Source organism: Ylistrum balloti, unplaced genomic scaffold (genome assembly GCF_031769215.1).
Source record: "Ylistrum balloti isolate Yb309-2 unplaced genomic scaffold, AGI_CSIRO_Ybal_v1 Utg370006, whole genome shotgun sequence".
NCBI lineage: Eukaryota > Metazoa > Mollusca > Bivalvia > Pectinida > Pectinidae > Ylistrum > Ylistrum balloti.
Window position 1 is genome coordinate 1,888,595 of NW_026782081.1, and position 18,232 is coordinate 1,906,826.

The window sequence follows — 18,232 nt, forward strand, 5'->3', positions numbered from 1 at the left end:
TACTGAGGAAAGGAACGTGTAATTATGTACAGGTAAATCAGGACAAGTTCCTCCCAACTATTGTACTGATCAGTTATCTCCCTTCGACTGTGACTAGGGGTATATATAATAGCAGAAGGGCAATAGGATTCACCTCAACAGTGACGGCAGTGAACAGAAACTTAGATAAACAGACCATGACCTATTTTTAGAATCTTTGATCTTCCGAAAGGTTTTAGGAATAAAGTTTTCTGATAGGGGCTATGATAGTGTTGATGTCAGTTTTTACATGTCATTACTCTGAGCCATAATTGACCTGGGAAAGGGATGAATGAAAGAATGGAACACATGGGTGGCCAATGAATTTGTGAGTTATTGATTGACTGGTATCGATGAACACTTGTTCGAACAATATAAGGCCACTGGTTATTCAGAGCAATGGCTTTTCATATATTTTTAGCTTTATTTTTCACTCCTCAAACACTGGAATTACATGTATGCAATGAAACATTAATATATTGCCCCTCTTTTCTACAGCCACAATGAAACATTAATATATTGCCCCTCTTTTCTACAGCCGCAATGAAACATTAATATATTGCCCCTCTTTTCTACAGCCGCAATGAAACATTAATATATTGCCCCTCTTTTCTACAGCCGCAATGAAACATTAATATATTGCCCCTTTTTTCTACAGCCGCTTTTGGACTTCAGCTTTGCATTTAAGAAAAAAATTAAAATTGCTAAGAGCTAACTACTCCCTACATGCACTTGAATATTTTATCTAACTATAAATGTGGTAGACAAAATCTAAGTAGCCTCCTTCATAATGATGGAAGACCTGCTAAACATACAGAAGAAATCTGAGAAATGTTGTTTAATGGGGACCTTTGAGAATTGAGGTAAAAGCTTAATGATTTGGCCATTAGCATATCATGGATGAAATCTGCAAAATCTGCTTGTGTCATTAGCTTAATCCAAATTGCATGTGTGCACTTTCAAAATAATTTACAAGAATACTAATGTTGATGATTAGTTCAACTGAGTTTAATGAATATGCCACGGAAATTTCATTCCATTTCTTTCCAGTTCTGAAGCAAAATAAGGTATTACATCAGGCTCAATATGAAGTGGGTTGTTCCTGGCCACAAAATTTATCACAGGATTACAGGGTCATATGACCTCTAAACACAGAGTTTTCTGACCTCTAAACACAGGGATTTGTAGCCTCTAAAAATATCTATTTGATGATCTCTAAAAATGTAAATGACTTCTAAATCCAATTTTTTTATGGCCCTCCATACACATGGCTATTCTGTAGCAGGTCTTAGTATGTTATCAGTGAGCATGGTATTGGCATGTGACACTGAACATCCACACAATACCAATATATGTTACAATGCTGGACAGCCAACAGGCCCAGTGTCCTGATACTTGACCAGTAGCATGTGAGTTTTATCAATCCACTCTTAGAGTCACAGAGGTTAATGAATCAACTGTTGGGTTCTACTTACTTTTGGAATTTCAGCAATGCAACAACTTTGCAGCAAAATACTTTCACTAGTGTAAAATACAAAAGTGCTTAGACTTTTTTTTAAACCTGAGGGATCCTCATTTTCTGAAGTTCACTTGATCACACCAGGTAAGGTTTGTGATACTGTATATGGCAGGGGTCAGTCCAAGACCAAAGTTCATAGATGGAAATGAATTTGAGTGATTAACAGTGAATGTGATACAACACCCTGACAAATAAACCGGTGTAATTAACTTCAAAATGAATTTAATGTCTTATGCTTATGTTTTCATAGCAATATGAAGATCTATTAAAGTTACAACAAAATCTCACGGAATGTGTGCAGTGTTTCTCGAAAAATTAGATGTCCAAAGTGGTGGTTTTGTTTTCATTGATAGATCACCATCATTGATTGTCGGAATTATCTGGTATACAAAACAGGTACAATAAGGATTTGATTTATTGATGAGGAATAATAATAATTATACACTGTATATATTAGTGCAAACTGTGTTTGTCATCATCATCCTAAAAACAAGAGGAATGTGATAGCAAATAGCAAGACAGGAAACTACCTGTATTGGTGGAAGTAACATTGATGTATTAGTTTACAGAGTGTGGATGGAGACTGAAGATTTAAGATCCCAATATTGGTAATTGACAACATTGATGACTGCAGAGTGATTTTCATACAGATGATCGTGAGGGATTTTAATTCGTGATTAACTCTCCTCACATATTAAGGCATAAATAAAATTGACATGAAATATAATTGATTTACAGTAAATAGGGATAGCCTTCACACAAAATGTCATGAAATACTAGTGCTCTTTGACAGTATATTGGGACCTCAGTTTGTGTCAACTGGCACACACACGATATGACAGCAAGATGTGAAAGAAAACTTTACTTTGCAGATATCGTGATTACCTGGTTTGGTCATTAAAAAGGTAGATAATGACTTGAACCTGTGATAATAATACTGAACAGTGTTGATTAGGGTGAAGACAAGTATTTCTGTAGGCAAGATAGATAAATCTAGGTTAATTAAATAGGTGAGTGTACAGCAACTAATGTGTCCATGTCAAAGAAAATAAAAAAGTGTACAAATACTAGGCAGATTTTTTTATTCTTCAGTAGCATTCTACAAGTAATTAAAGAGAACAGGGTAATTAAAAGTCAATAATTGCGATGAAAACAACTTTTGAAGAGAATACATGTTAGATTTTTACTTTTTAGATCATTGGTCTGATGTGTCAGGTGATTGATTTCTTAGCTCCTGAAGATCGTTTTTGACTATTTTTATGGTATTTGAAAGTTTGTATGTCTTTGCATACAGTTGACCCAATCATTGAATTCAAACATACAAGTGATCTTTTCACAAAACTCAGACTTCTCAGAATCTTTATTGACACTGAAATTGACAACAGGTTAATGAATCACAATACATTTGTACATACTCTTTCTCATTGATCCAGGACAAACTGCATGTGTGGTAAATAAGCAAGTGTATTAATTTACAAATTTCTTTTTATCAAAATAGTTATGCAAGTATATCAATCACAAATATTTCTTAACAAAGATATTTAGAGACATATTTTATTGTCAGTAGCATGCTGCAAGGAAGGACTACCACATTTATTCAATTTATTGACCTTGACCCACTTCCTGCGGCCTAGGAGCCCCAGATCATGATAGATAATATTACTGGAATGAAGTGTATTTGAGTTTGAATCCTAATAGTTCACTAATACCAGTTTGAAAGTTGTATGAGTATAATTTGCCTAAAAGTCTCTTCAGAAGCTACTTAATAAGATCTTTTGAGAAAATCATATGTTTTCCAACTTCGAAATTCTCAGAATTTAGATGTGGAAAATTGAGCAATACACATTGAGTCTCTTTGTTATAAATAGGATAGTAACTTTGTTTCCTGCTCATTAGTCCTTTAGCTGAATTTATTTCATAGAAAATTTTGTGTTTATTTTTTTTTTTTAAGAATTATTTGGATTGCATTTCACTGTTTCATGTGTCATGAAAAGACATCCTTAGATCTCCATTTCATACAAGTATTGTATCGCGTGACACGGGCAAAGTCACCTCAGTGAGACTGGGTCTCCTGACTGCATTTACCTATAAACATGTTTTTCCACGCTGGAGGTAGTTTGAAAATGTTAACAGCATGCATGCTATAAGTGCATCCATCTCACACAGTATTGTTTGTTTTCCCTTTGCAATCAAACCGTTTTAATGAATAGCAGTACTCAAAGCTCATTCAACGTATATCGTTGAATCAGAATTCAGTTTTGTGTTATTCCTGTCCAGGATCTTGAAACAGTTTTAGTCTTTCAGGAATTTTTAAATTTTAAGATTGTGTCAAATGAATAGAGAAATATTCTGAAGACTTGTTTGAAGCATAGATAATGTAACAAAGCTTTCTACCATACATTAACATTTTTGACTCAAAAGTTGTATCTTGTCTCTGACATAAAATCAATGATATTGGTGCTGTTCGGCATTGAATCCTGAAACCCTCAAGTCTAAAATCTATTGACTTAATGTTGTGTGCCTATCTCAATGCCCAGGTTATTTCATGATTTGTTTTTGTTCAAGCTGTAAATGGTTTCATCGTCATAGACATTTCCTGTCGAAATAGTCTTTTTCTTTTTTTTAGAACACAAACCACCTATAAAGATAATCATGAATTTTGTTTTAATATTAGGTTTTTCAACCAATTAGCCAACTGAAAATCTGACGAAAGCAAGTTTTACAGACACAATGATAAAGCGTTATCACGGAAGTTACATAATGGTTTTTCTTGACGGGAGACTTTATCTGATTAAAGAGAGGACATTTCCTTGAATATTTATCATTTTAATTGCATTAAAGTAGATTGTGTTGTCCACAGTAACAGCAGTATTGATGTGGTTCGATCACCCCGGGCGTGATATATTTATCGGCTCTAAAAACATGGAATTGGAATAAATGTCAGCTTTATCAGAATAAACAATAATTTGCATACCAAAATAGCTGTTGTATTGTAGCTCAATGTGTCAAAAATCCATTTTGCATTTGTAGGTTATGTTGAGCTCAATAGAAAATGTGCTACAAATATTTTCTGAATAACAACACCCATTAACAGTTGTTGTCATTTGCAAGTGCAACTACACACACACACCACTCTCCTGCACACGCTTGAACAAATGAACCAACGACTGCGTGAGAAAAAGAGGTTAAAATTTTAGCGCATGTTTCCTGCAAAGTTGTGCAATTAATCGATCGCGTGCAATTCAGAATATTACTCCTCGTTTTGTCAATATTCGCTTTTGAAACTCAAGGTCACTCACCCAGATTTAAGCAGTGTGTACGATACACCCTTCTTAACGTGTACCCCATATTTTAAGGTGTTTATGGACTAGCATTTAACACAGTCGTCCAACCATGACGTCTCTACTCAATAGGCCTTAGCTGGTGTAAGGAGTCTTTTGTATGCAATGTTGAATGGGGATTGTATGGAACTTCAAGGAATTGTGTAATAGGGATCAGCATATCTTCCTCTAGGAAGGATAGAAATCATAACACATTCGATGTACTAGCAGCATGTGGGAATTGTGAGAAGTCTTCGTTACAAACAAGTCATTTCATGGAAATTCCAGCACTGTAGTGGTAGTGTAAATTTATCGTGACTTGGAGTATCATTTGTGATACCGTTTCTGTGCTGAAGTGGATCAGTATAGGTTAGCATATCAGGTAATGTGACGGAAAAATTCTCTGTTTAATACAAAAATATATAGGTAAATACCCACAGAATGTTGCAGATGGATTTAACTCATGAAAATATTTGACTCATTAAAAACCTCTGAGCTTCACTGGGCATCACGGAAGTGTGAAATTCTTTTTAATTGGAAAGAAAGGAAATGAAAGACAGATTCTGCGAGGTGATAGTGTTACGACATTTGAATTTTATAATACACGACGGGGACCAAGACACCTTGCTGATGTCACAGGTAACAAATACCTACGACTGCCAAGATACTTCATCAGTCGTCATTATCATTGCTTCTACTCCGATGCCCTTACGCTATGACACAGCATTGCATTCATTATGCACCACTGCAATGACCCAGATTTCGATGGAGAGATTTTCACACTAATTACCGCCCAGCGGCTGAAACCAAATTTTGGGATAGATCACAAAGGTAACAGTGATGGTACCCCTTTGTTTAGAATTTAGCTGTATTGTCCTCATGACTGTTTCTTCTACATGTTTGTTGTCACTGTAACAAAATGTATTGGCGTTCTTATTCCCATTAGATAACATATTGCTAGGAAAATTGATCTCGACAGTTCCTACTACTATGGCTTGACTAGGCCATTCATTGATTCCAGATATACAGTGGAAGCTTGTTTATATCTGTTTCTATACTGTTCTAGCAGTGTGTAATCGTTGTTCTCATGTTTCACAATGAGCTTAATCCTCATTAAAGATAACTTACATAATTAATCTGTTAACATTCCGATAGTACTTCTGGCATTTTGTAGCGTCATCTACTATGGAATCAGGTCTGTCATTTGTAATGATATAAACATATTACAAACAAATTTGATGTTATTTGAATTCTGTTTTCTATCTGAAAAGCATCATAATATTAAAATCAGTTTTGTTAATTTGCATGCTAATGATTAGCTGCTAATAATGTGACGTTGTCGGTTGGAACAAGGACTTGTCTGTTGTATCTTCAGTTTAGTTGTGGACTGGCTAAAGCTGAAAATAATTGTGTGTCTAATACCTGGTAAAACACTAAATATTTGAAAATTTGATATAATTGTATTGATTCTCTTACATTCTATGTAGTTTGTGTTGGAAATGTGTGACCTGGAAAAAGATCAGTTGTAATCTATTTTATCTCATTAGCTGGCCTAGTTAAGAAAAATAATATATCTCGCTGCATGCCTGTGCTAGCTGAGGAGCTAATGAGCTGCCTCTCCGGTGACAACATCAATTTTGTAAGCACGATGATTCCCTGGTTACGTGCAAAAACTGTGCAAGTGGAATCAAGAATGATCTTCTTTGGTAATTCACATACATGCTGTGAATTTGACTCTGACAGAACTCAGCTTTTATTTAACATTTCAATGTAGTATGACCCCCGTCTTTACATAACATTTGTAAATAATGTGATCTATGACTTTTCCAAACATTTGTAGATAACCTGATCCTGTCTTTTTCGAACATTTGTCGATAATGTGATCTTTACTGAAAATTTGTAGTCATTAATTGTGACCTCTTTATTTACCAAACATTTGTCGATAATTTTATCACTTTCTTTACAAACATTTTATTTGTAGATAATTCAATATTTTTTAACTAACATTTGTTGATGATTTAATCACTTTTTTACGAAACATTTCAAGATAATGTGATATCAATCTTTACCAAACACTTATTAAAAATGTGATCTCTATCTTTATAGAACATTTTTAGATAATGGTCAAATTTAGACACCCTGGTTCGTGATGATCAAATTTAGACACCCTGGTTCATGTCTAAAGTTGTAGATAATTAGATCTCTCTGTCTTTAGAAAATTAATATAACCACCCCCACCCCCACTAACCTGTCTTATTACTAGTACTGTAGATGTTATTCTCCTCTGTAGAAGTAAAACTGTCACCAGGTCTCACCTGAGGCAGCTGTCAGGTGAGAATTGTTCTATATTTATATAGAGATTGGTTAACACTTGAGTTTTCCATGTCTGTAAAGTAGAACTCCTTCACAGTTTGTAACATTGGATCTATTTATAATTCATTAGAGTAAAATGTAGAATGCTTTATTTTGCACTTTACAGAGTAAATCTATTGCTTCATAAATGGTTAAATAAACCTATGTATTTGTGTTAAATGTTGCTTGTAGGTATACCCTATAGAGATTACTTGACATGTTAAGATTGAACAATCAGGTGCTGGTAGATAGCGTTTAAATTCCAGTTGGGGATACAATATTTTTTTCTGGGCCTAATTGACTGAGTACATACTAGTAAAGAAAAGAAACATAAACGAACACACTAGTATAGTGCTAAAAAATTTGTTTTGGTTTATTCGAATTTAGGTTGTTACATTAATAATCGAAATAAAATCATGGTAAATTCTTATAGAGCCACGTTTCATTTGATATAGATAGATATAGAGAGAAGTCACTATATTAACAAACCTCTCTGCTCATCTACTCAGGCAAAATTCCAAACAGGCACTTTTTTTGGGAGGATCTGTTTGGAAGAGAATCCAAGATATAGATATCAGTGTTGTATTTTGTTTGTCCTTTTTTTATGTTTTTTTCTCTCCTGCTGTGAAAATCACAGGAGCATACTTTTCTGGTGGCTGAAATGTTTTGCATTTATATTCATCAAATAGTACACATTAAGTCCAACTTTAACCAAACTTGATATATAACTAAATCACGTTGTGAATGCACAGCATCTCTGAAAATTAGGGATGCTAGAAAACTTTATTTTAAAATCTCGCATTCAGCCAAGTTTCACTATAAATACAGTTCAAGTGCTATTCCAATTTCATACTGGAATATGATTACAATGTAACATGGGCATAAAAACCCACAAACTAGATTACATGTACATGAATAATAATTTCTTTTTTTGACAACTGATGATTTAATAAATTTTCATTTTTATGTTTAACAGTGTATCAATATTTAAACATGACAACAGCTGTGGTGCAAATATGTATGGGCGTTTACATATTGTTTATTAGAATTAACATGAAATTTGGTATTTGGGTGGGGGAGTCATCAATCTTGCAGTTTGCTGATAAATGACCATAAAAATAAAATACTATAGGTGAGACATATATAATTATGTTCATGAATGCTGTTACAGATTTGTGCTACATTAATTGTGTTATTCTCCTTTTTTTACCATTTTTGCTATACAAACTTGTATTTGATTGGAGTAGGTTCTATTTTGCTGAATCCTGCAGAAGCTGATTTTTGCACTTCGACTGGTTGATGTTGACACAGACAGCAAGGAAAAGTAACTTTGTTAAGACCTGTTTCCCAGAAAGGATGAATGGATAGGTCTGGAATGTAAGACTATGATTAAGACAGGAACTTGAGATTTACGGGTAAAATTTAGTGGTTTAGATTTTTAGACTGGGCTAGAACTCCTTCAAAAATGTTTAAAATTGAATCCAAATTTTGCTTACATGATATATAAACATTGTTTTTTTTAGCGAGATTTTCTGAGATAGTTGAAGAACAATGTACCGCAGAAACAAGAATTGGTAGTTAGTGTCACATTTTATGATGATAAAAGTGTATAACTGAAATCAAGACAGTATGAGAGGTTTTAGTTTCTCCAGTTGTTTTGGGAGATGAAAAATTAAAGGGAAATTTCATTGGAATTGAAGTATTGGAAAGAAATAACTCCTTCATATAATTTTCTGATTCTTAATACAACACAAATTAACAGATCAAGCTTGTCCAATCAAAATTTCTGGATGCTGAATATGCTACATTGGTTGTTGTAATTAGTACCCATTGGACCTAAAACTTGGTTACCAAGGGAGTGAGCTATAGGAAGACAAAAGTTCTGGACAAAACATTGGTTTTTATTAAACCATTCAGTAGAAAACTACTCTCTCCTTTCCCTAGTCAACACTTGCCCATGACTTTAGCTATTGCCCCCTATATCCAACCACTAAATGGTCATAGTAAGTATGTCCTGTATGACCTTACATTATGATATGACTAAGTTGTCTCCCATTATATCAAACCACTAAGTGTTATGACTCAATAATACAATTTTGACAGTATTTTCCTCCAAACATCACACCTACATCTCCTCCTTTTTTTTCTCCCTCTCTAATTTTCAGCATATTTTATTGTATTAATTGCATAGACAAAAGGAATTGGGCAACAAGCATTGCCTATGAAAGTCCTATTGTACTGGTTGTGTTATAAGAATAATTCAGAAGTTGTGTCATGACTAAAGGGGGCTTATATCATTTCATACATCTGCTGGAATTGGAGTGGGTGCTTATAGAAGGGTGGGCGCTAATTACAGCAATTGCGATATCTGTTGATTTTCATGGTAAAGCTATGTAAACAGTGTGACATTAAGATTAAAAAAAGACCAGTGATAAAAGTATATACACTTGTTGTTCTGATATACAAACTGCCTTGTCATTGATGTCAAATTACAGGCTTGCTTAAAGTGTGGGAATAATTCTCCATATAAATAGACTTCAACCAACTCTGGTATACCTTTAAAAAAACAAATTATCACATTAGATGTTTTGTGTCCTTTTACGGGTGTATGCCCATTTCAGTAGCGCTTTTGAAAGATTTGTCTCGTTTAAACTATAAAGTTTCACTGAGAAGGAATCAAAGTGATTTTGTTTTTCTTTGATGAAATTATACATATTGAAAAGAATACATTTCTGAAATTGACAACTAATTTCTAATCCATTTAAGTTATATAGCTCTCTACTTTTAACCTGATTTATGGTGTAAGACTGCCAATCACATCTTTTTTTCCCACCAATCAAACTTTCTCCCACCAAGCAAACTTTCTCCCACCAATCAACCTTTCTCCTGCCAATTAAACTTTATACAACCAATCAAACTTTTCCCCACCAATCAAACTTTTCCCCACCTATCAAACTATCCCCCCCCACCCCCCACCCCAACCCCTTTATGACCTTGAGATTGTACATAGGACACAGTTATTTTTTTACTTGTCAAGTCAAACTTTTAATATGTGAAAGAAAACTTGGCAAAATGTAAGTCAATTTTTTGCCATCATGTCTTACACTTACTTGTCACCATGGCAGTGGGTGTATCATGTCTCACACACACTTGTCACCATGGCAGTGGGTGTATCATGTCTCACACACACTTGTCACCATGGCAGTGGGTGTATCATGTCTCACACACACTTGTCACCATGGCAGTGGGTGTATCATGTCTCACACACACTTGTCACCATGGCAATGGGTGCATCATGTCTCACACACACTTGTCACCATGGCAGTGGGTGCATCATGTCTCACACACACTTGTCACCATGGCAGTGGGCATCATGTCTCACACACACTTGTCACCATGGCAGTGGGTGCATCATGTCTCACACACACTTGTCACCATGGCAGTGGGTGTATCATGTCTCACACACACTTGTCACCATGGCAATGGGTGCATCATGTCTCACACACACTTGTCACCATGGCAATGGGTGCATCATGTCTCACACACACTTGTCACCATGGCAATGGGTGCATTATGTCTCAAACACACTTTTCACCATAGCAATGGGTGCATAATCTCTTACACACAAACTATTTTGGTACTATGCAACATTTGTTATAATGCTCTGTAAATGACATCACCATAACATTTCTAGGCCATCCATCATCACCCTTAAATTTCTGTGCCAGACATCACCATGACATTCCTGTGCTAGATATCACCATGACATTCTTGTGCCAGACATCACATTTTTTTTTGAGAATTAGTTATTGTGTTCATTATCTCCATTCCAGTACATGAAATGACTGCCCTGGGGCCAACATTAATGTTCATCTTTCAATATTGGAACTCATAAATAGTTTTTTGATTTGGTCAGATATCAAAATATTAAAAGAAATGTTGATGAACAGATCTTAAGAAGTGTAATTTCTCTCAATCCTCACATTTAGATGATTCACATAGAAAAAAAGGTATTAAGCTTTTTATTTTATTTTAGAAGTTTGGAATTTCTTATACTGAAGAGCTGTTATATCCAATTACAACTGTGTAAAACTCCGATTCATGTCTGGTATTTGATATTGTTTAATCTTATTTTACGTTATATTATTAATTCATTCATAAGAATTAAAACAATAAAGGTCTTTTGGTTTTGACAGTTTTGCTCGTTATATCCATATTTTATGCATTTTCATACTGTATATCACTTGTGTGACATAATATTTGCTTCACCCTTTATGCTAATGACAAACAAAAATGTATAAGATCTACAGCCTTCCCTTAATTTACATATCTTAGGTTACTTGTGTAATAATTAAGCAGAAGGTCCTTTCATATCCTGTTTGTGTTTACTTCTATATGGGGTACCGCAGAATGCATTAAAAACCAGATGGAATAAATCCAAGTACAGTGAATTTATCCAAACTGGAGAGAAACATAAGGCAAACAGAAGGAGATGGTTGTTTAAATAAACAATTACTACCAACTCTTTACTGAGAAAGAACTTGTATACAATGGAAATGAAGCAGAAAGCAGTGATGCTGAGCTTAACGAGAATATAATTGTTGATTTCTTTCTCCATCTTCCCCAGCATGTAACTTAATGGTTCTAGCCTCTACCTGGTACCTGATTATCGGCTAATGGATGTTAAGCTTACTTTGATCAGTGAAGGATGTTTCTAGTTATAATGACATTCTTAATTGGGAAAGTAATTGATCAAGTTCGATATTTAACAAGGTCCTGTTGTCACTGTCTTTATAAGAGATGCTACCATGACGTAATGTATACAACATCCATCTGCTCCAGGTTAACAATAACTTAGTTCAGTTGGACCTTGAAGTATGTCACAATGAATGAGATCGTCTGTAATTGTAAAAGAGAAAAAAAAAGCTTGTATTACTTGTGATGTTGTAGGTAAAAAATCTTTTTTAATAGGAATATAAGATCTGACTGTTGAACTTCTGATGAGGAAAGTTTGAAAAAGTAACATTTGCTGACTATATTACTTATGTGATTAGCCTTATTTCTGTAGATTTAAACGACTTTAAATGGAATTTTCACAAAGATAGTGAGTAACAGGAAGTATACAATAAGTTGACTTGAAAATAAAATCAATAAATCTAATGTACACAATTTGGGATCTAGTCTCATGTGGGGTGGCTAGACTCTTATGTACTTTTATATTGTTGCCTTCTTTTTTGTTCCACACCCCTTGTTCTTCTGTATTAGAAATATTATTGTATCACATGTTTACAAAAGTTTGTATATTTGTGTATACAAACTCCTTATGTGTTATTGTTAAACTCAAATTTTTAGCATTATTCTTGTCCAAAGTAGTGCGTGCATCAAGGTCATTCAAATGCTTTATTACCACCGTCATTGAGAAGCTTTTGTTTGCTGGACTTGTTCTCATATTTCAAATGGAAGCTAAATGCTTAAGAAAACAATGACATCTTTGTTAAACTTGAAATGTTTTTGTCCTACTCAAGATGGTATTGTTGATAACATGTCAATTGACAATCAAATTTGAAATAGTAAACAGGGTTTAATAGGGCTTAGATCCTGTTCTCATTGAGTAAGCATTAAAAATTGGTGGTAGATGAAAACAGGAAATTCTACTCTCTTTTGTTGTACGTCTTTATTTGCAGAATAGATTGTAAGATAAAGACTGAAAAAAAAAGTTGCTGTAGGTGATGAAATACTAAAGAGATTGCTATGTAAGCTTTTTATGTGACAGAAATAGAAATATGAAGAAGAGCCTTATGAATTGGGTGAGAATTTGTATCTCTGTGGTGTTGGGGACTTAGCTTGGGAAATCTAAACCCTTAAAGATGTTTTATAAGATATAGTTATTTTCAGCAACAATTACTGGATCAGTCAGTTAAAATAACTTGTAGCTGATTTGAAAATCAGCATGACAAAAGACAAGTGCAATACCACACTGCTCATACATTACTGAATAATGAAGTTTGAACATTCTAATACTGGATAATACAGGGCCATCGTATCATGTAAAAATTTCATATGGTTCCAAGGGTTATTGATACACCATGTCTTATGATTTGTAGCAAGAGAGCAGTACTCTATAAACTTGAATTCTAATTTTTTAGAAGAATTTGTTCCTCCTCAATCTATCTGCCATTAAGGCTGCGGTAAAAAGTTATCAAGATTCTTGATTTTTTTTCTTATTATTGGTTTTATCATCACACTTACTTTCCAAATGTCCATTAACTCCACTAAATGCAAATGCCAAAGGGAAAGCAAAGATTTCCTAGATGAACATCTGTCTGTTTTTACATAATTCAAGAAAAAAGTCCTTGACCTCTGGTATTCAGATACCGCCTGATTTGTTAACTATCCAATGAATCTTTGGAAGTCTTCTTTATTGGTAGCACCACATCGACTAATTGGTCAGCTGTTACTGTTAGAGGATAGATGTGGCATGTCCTACACAGAACCCTCTCCATCTTTCAGTGGAAAACCACCAATTCTTTATTGAGGCAAATTAAAAACTTATTCTTGATTCAGGATGTTAAGTAACGATGTGGTAAAAAGTTTGAGAGTGTACACTGCTCCCCTTTTATATCACTGCCATTTTGAAAATATATTAACAATTTTAAAGATGAATTCTTTTCTTTTTTGTAAAAAAAAAACTAGGAAATATCTGTAGAAGGCTAAGCTTCAGGAACTCCATAGCTTTTCACAAAAATGATTTTGAAGTGTATGCCTTCACATAATTCAAATATTTCCTTTGTTTAAGTTGTAATTGTTTGAAAATGTCGGTCTGAAGACCTCTACTAAAGATATTGAAGGTTTTTTTGTATGTCATAGGGTTATGGGAGTTTTCACATTAACATATTTTTGAGGTTAATGACGCTACATCTTATTTATTCATTTTTTTTTGGTGTTACCAATGGAACAGGTTATTTCCCTCAGTAAGGTTAACAGGAGGTCATTGCCTGTGGTAGTGTGGGCAGTACATGAATCATATACTCAAACAGGTAATGGTTTTAATGGTGGTCTCGTGTTTAAATTCTTTCTTAAGTGCTTCAAGGTTTGATAAATATCAGAAGAATAAAAGATATGCTGTAATGGAAAACCAAAAAAGAAAACAAAAATTGACATACTGTGATATGTACAAAAGTACTGTAGCTGACCTGAAGCTATACAAAAAAAATATACAGATATATTTGTTTACAGCGAACTGCTTCTAGTTCCTCATCTGAACTGACAATTGTTTAGTTTTTTATGTACTGGAATACAATTCTCTCTAAATAATCCTCAAGTTTTAAAAGCTTTGAAACATTAGATTCAGATCAGATTCAAGTGATTATAAAAGTAATAACTTCTTATTATACCCCCTGTCATTACTACTGTACTGATTTGTCAATAAACTTTTGAATTTACTGGTCAATAAGCATATGAATTGACTTGTCAAAAACCATTTGAACTGAATTGTCAATAACTATTTGAAGTCATCTGTCAACAAACTTTTGGACTGAATTGTCAATAAGCATGTAAACTGTATACACATTTTCCACCATTTTTTTCATTTATTTGATCTTTTAATTGCTCTCAAACTTTGATGGAAACTTTTTATTTTGTTCTATTGAAATTATTAATGAAGACATATGAGTTAACAAAATCTATTCTAATCATCTTTGAGGCAGATTTCACACATGTACAGTTTTAAGTCCTCAGATATAGGCACACATGTACAGTTTTAAGTCCTCAGATATAGGCACACATGTACAGTTTTAAGTCATCAGATATAGGCACACATGTACAGTTTTAAGTCATCAGATATAGGCACACATGTACAGTTTTAAGTCCTCAGATATAGGCACACATGTACAGTTTTAAGTCCTCAGATATAGGCACACATGTACAGTTTTAAGTCATCAGATATAGGCACACATGTACAGTTTTAAGTCCTCAGATATAGGCACACATGTACAGTTTTAAGTCATCAGATATAGGCACACATGTACAGTTTTAAGTCATCAGATATAGGCACACATGTACAGTTTTCAGTCCTCAGATATAGGCACACATGTACAGTTTTCAGTCATCAGATATAGGCACACATGTACAGTTTTCAGTCATCAGGTATAGGCACACATGTACAGTTTTCAGTCCTCAGATATAGGCACACATGTACAGTTTTAAGTCCTCAGATATAGGGAAGTTCACATAAACCACTTGCTAGTAAATATAAACCAGTACAAATCAACAAAATTCACAGTAAAACTGTTATTTTATTTAAAAACCATTAGGTTTTATCCCGACAATGTTGTAATCTTACCTGATTTTGTCTCAACAATACTATGATATTGCCAGGCTTTTCTGAACAATGTTATAATCTTTCTATGATTTGTTTCGACAATGTTGTGATCTTTCTATGATTTGTGTCAACAATGTTGTGATCTTTCTATGATTTGTGTCAACAATGTTGTGATCTTTCTGTTTTGTGTCAACAATGTTATGATCTTTCTATGATTTGTGTCAACAATGTTGTGATCTTTCTATGTTTTGTGTCAACAATGTTGTGATCTTTCTGTTTTGTGTCAACAATGTTGTGATCTTTCTATGACTTGTTTCAACAATGTTGTGATCTTGGTTCAGAACTTGAGCTGTACCAAGAGCATAGTACTTTCTGTGCTGCCTAACGTACCATAACAATGAGGAATTAGTTCACTGAAAGAAATAGTTTTCAAGTCTTTGGTCATCTTACTACAATGTACAGATGTCTTTTGGCAACGTTGAGGTTTTATTTTCTAAATATTGAAGAGAGAGGTTCATTGCAGGTGTTCATATTGTCACTACATATGTAAGTCATGAAGTAAGACTTGGAATGCTGTTACTCTAATCTGTTTTGACATGGAATCTGAGTGATTGTAAAGACATCATGGGACAAGGGACAGTACATGTATCCAATATGGCCTTTAAATGTCACGTGATGGGGATTCATAAATAAAAATGATAACACCAACAAATATTTATTAGAACACAGAAAATTAGATTTGAATTCAAAAAACTATTTATAGCCCACCATTACTAGATAATGGGCTATTTAAATTGCCCTCTATCCATCGAGCATCTTTAAACACTTTTAGCCATCGTTATTTCTGGAGACTTACAAGATGGATCTTCCTCAAGCGTCATGTGTTGGTTCCTCTTGGTTCCAATCATTAGTTGTTATTGATGAAAAGTATTTTCAAACCCGAAAAATAACAGATTTTGTACCACCTATCAAATGGCCGCTTTTAAAATCAACATGATAAAAGAGTTGTGCTGATTGTTCTCTGTTTCATTAATTCTAACAAATAAACCAGCACGATAACAACAGCTCTTATGTACTACCAATAGTTTGTATGGAAACAGCCACGATTTTGTGATTTGATGACATATGTTTAGTACATTGTACAGTTAATTTGCTTTTACTTGGATACATAAGTGACACTTTCCTTTAATTTAATGAAATCGATGGCAACTCGTGTTTTTGATAATCGTTTGTTTGATTATGGAAAAAAATTTATCAAATGCTTGCGGTTTCTTGTGGTGAATGATCAGTCTTTGATTATTTCAATTTGTGTGAACACCACCAGAATCTACATGGTTATCGTGATTATCATATGTGATTGGCAGGTGATAATAGAATTATTTTTATCAGTCTGCCCTGTCTGATATGTAAATTCTGCCTGTAATATTTGGTTGAGAGTGTTCAAGGCTATTTTGAATCCACCATTATTAAGAATAATTTTAGCAGCAATCTCCCATTAATCCAGGTTTGATTTGCTTAAACTCATTAAAACAAAATTGAAAAAAGGTTCTACCTCTACAATAGTTTGGTAGGGTTTTTTTGTCAAGGCACAATATAACATTACAAGACTTGTCCTTTCACATCATTCACACTATAGATACTTTCAAATTACATGTGTATTCTCCTTTAAACAAACATTTTAATGACCAACTTTGATAGTTTGCTACATAGTTATAGTTTATGTTACCTCCAAGTGTTCATTTGTGAAAGACAAATGAGTGGTACAGGGCCAATGGACCTCTTGTTTGGAAAAGTAATGATTAATTAATATGATTGAAATATCATATTGATGTTGAAGAAATGGTTATTAAATTCATACTGAACAGTAGAGCAATATCTTTTTTGTATTCAAAAGCATAACAGATTACTTTAGCTAGGGGCTGCAGTAAACCAATAAATAATGATACAAACACTACTCACTGTGTACTCTTGATTTATTTTTTAAAAGGTTTTAATGGGATTTTTTGTATAGTATGAGAAGTGATTTTACCTGTTGGGTATATCCGGGTTGAAAATGAATAAATAAAGATCATGTTTTGACATTTGAAACAGAATCTTGCTTGAAATTTTAAAATGGTTAAGGGAAATATTTTGTAGTATTATGACATTTTGGTAACCGCAGATCAGTGTTTTAATCAACTGAATCATTTAGAGAATGCATTATTTAATGACATTGATAGCAAATAATAATGGTAACTATCACTCTGACCTACATTTTGACCTGTGACCTACATCAAAGTAAAAAAATTATGTGGTGGTGTGGGGGGGGGCTTTCTTCCACAACACTACTTGATCACTGAATCTTAATACTTGGTTAGACTGTGTCACATATCAAAATTAAGGCATTTTGACCTTTGACCAGCGTCAAAGAATCATGAATGATATAGAACTGTTTACAATCTATCACTGACTGAAGATACATTTTGCAAGAAGAGTTAACTAATCAAACAAGGTCAGTGAAAAATACTGTGGTCTCCTGAATGTGCAGATATTATGTTGGAAGAGGAAATCCCAAACAAATGGCTGTGACATTCAGTATAAAATATTATCAGGTAAAAAAAAAAAAAGCTGTCATAAGTTACTGGAAAGTTATAACATAAAAAAAGGGGCTGAAAACGTGACTGATAAGCTAGGTAAACAAAGAAATGGCGGGAAGTCGTGGTA